Raw genomic sequence first — 2500 nt, 5'->3', positions numbered from 1 at the left:
ATATATATATATATATCAGTTTGATACACAGCTAAAAGAACTACTAATAATAGTTTTATGCTTTTATATATATAATATGAATCTTTTAATGTTTTTTTTCTTAATGCTTGATATTTCATTTGTTATGACATTATAAGAACATAATATAGAATTTTCTTTTAGTTTCATTCCATTGTTTGTGAATTTATTTGTGTGTGTGTGTGTGTATGTGTGTGTAATATATGCTGAAAAGAAGAATCGTAATGAATATGTTTTTGTGTTAATTTATAACAAAATTTCTTTCAATGATATAAAACGATGTCGATATTGCACTCCAATAGTTAGGCTGATACTCGTGACTAAAAGAATAGATTTTTCAGTCCGATGTTTTTTGGGTATCTTTTCTTTATTCTCCTCACTTTTTCTGTCCCCTTTTTTTAAAACCTTTTTGGTGTTTTTGCTTACGTAAATGTACCAATAATGTCACAAAATTTCCAAATGATCAATATGGTCGAAAAAAATATTGATGACAATGTCGACTGTGATAAAGGTGATGACAATCCTGACAATGTCTACGACGTTAATGTTAAACACATTAATATTATTATTATTATTATTATTATTGACAGTATAAAATAAATAATTATTGTTAATTAATAACAAAAATTGCTTTTTACAGCGTCATTATTAACAACTGCAATAATAGTAGTAGTAGTAGTAATAATAATAAAAATAATAATAATAATAATAATAATAATAATAACTACAATAGAATGTTCATTGAAAGATTTGCGTGAGGAAGGAGGTTTAAGTGATTAAAATGACTTAAGTACAGTACCGTCTGATTCTAGGGCTTCACCTTATTAATATTAATAACATCAATGATAATAATAATAATAATAATTATGATAATAATAATAATCCTTTCTACTGCAGGCACAAGTCCTGAAATTTTATGGGAGGGGGATAGTCCATTACATCAATCTCAGCACTCAGCTGGTACTTATTTTATTGATCCCGGAAGAATGAAAGACAGAGTTGACCTTGGTGCAGTTTGAACTCAGAACGTAAAGCCAGCATGCTAATGGTTTGGTCAGTTCGCCACCTTAATAATGAGAATAGTAATGATGTTGATGATGATGACGGTTTTACTGACTTTGGCTCAAGGCCAACAACATTTTTTCAGAGCAGTGGGGTGATAGTCACTGCCAGTGGTCCTAGTGCTTTGTGGTAGTTTATTTTATTGAGACCGGTGATCTGAAAGACAAATTCCTCTTCACCTGGACTTGCACCCAGAACCTGGTCACAACAAATACTGCAAGGTATTTTGCCTGATGCTCTAATGATTCTGTCAATCCACTGCAATAGAAATAATAATAATAATAATGATAATAATTTCATTATTATTGTTGTTGTTGTTATTATTATTATTATTATTTCTGATTGAGGCACCAGGCTAGTCAGTTTAAGGGAAGGGTGTTGGTTGATTACATCAACTCTGTACTTGACCCCCAAAAGGATGAAAGGCAAAGTTGACCCTAGTAGAACTTGGAATCCATGCATAAAGAGCCAAAAGAAATACTGCAAAGCACCTTTTCCGATGCTTTAAATATTCTGCCAGCTTACTTCCTTAATAGTAATAATAATAATAATAATAAAAATAATAATAATAATAATCTGACGGGTAGTCATGATGGGTATACTGGACTTTGTATATTTTACCCCAGTGTCACATTGATGGCATGCACTGCTCTCTCACTCAATAATAATAATAATAATTAATAATGATAATAATAATGATAATAATAATAATAATAATAATAATAATAATGATAATACTAATAATAATTGGTTGAAGGTGATTGGAATAGAATGTCCTGTGGAGCTTCTACAGGAAGTTTGCCTCTTACGGACAACAAAGATTATCAGGAGGGTTTTAAGTGCTTGAAAGACTATTGACAGCTTCTGGATGAATACCTAAGGTTACAGGTAGTAACCAGCATACCCACATACCAGGAATAATAATGAACTGGAGTCAAATCATCAGTATTTAAAGTGATAATTACTGATATATAAAAACGAAATATATATATATCTATATATATAGTAAATAAATAAATAAGTTAACATAATATAATGTCTAAAAGTTGATGAACCACCTATTGATCCCCTCCATTTTCTTATTGCTATATATATATTTTTTTAAGACCCCCTTTGGTCATGAATGACCATGGGATTGCACCTAGAAAGTTACCCTCCTAGACACAAGTCCGGGCAAGGTTGTTTATGGAAGACCAGCAGTCGCCCATGCATACCGGCCTCCCCTCTCCACGCCACCAGTGTTATCCAAGGGAAAGACAAAGGTCGATACAGCTTGGCACCAGTGACGTCGCAACTCATTTCTACAGCTGAGTGAACTGGAGCAACGTGAAATAAAGTGCCTTGCTCAAGAACACAACACGCAGCTCGGTCTGGGATTCGAGCTCACAACCTCACGATCGTAAGCTCGACGCTCTAACCA

At 32.6% G+C, this 2500-nt stretch overlaps 1 protein-coding gene across 15 annotated transcripts in view; it reads left to right on the top strand.

Moving 5' to 3' along the window:
- LOC115224382 (kinesin-like protein unc-104) overlaps positions 1 to 2500 on the top strand; it is a 300207-nt gene that overhangs the window by 74354 nt on the left and 223353 nt on the right. The gene's annotated exons all lie outside the window — the stretch shown is intronic.

Source organism: Octopus sinensis, linkage group LG25, assembly GCF_006345805.1.
Source record: "Octopus sinensis linkage group LG25, ASM634580v1, whole genome shotgun sequence".
Classification (NCBI taxonomy): Eukaryota; Metazoa; Mollusca; class Cephalopoda; order Octopoda; family Octopodidae; genus Octopus; species Octopus sinensis.
Note: the sequence above shows the minus strand (reverse complement) of the source record. Positions and strands in the feature narration are given on the sequence as shown.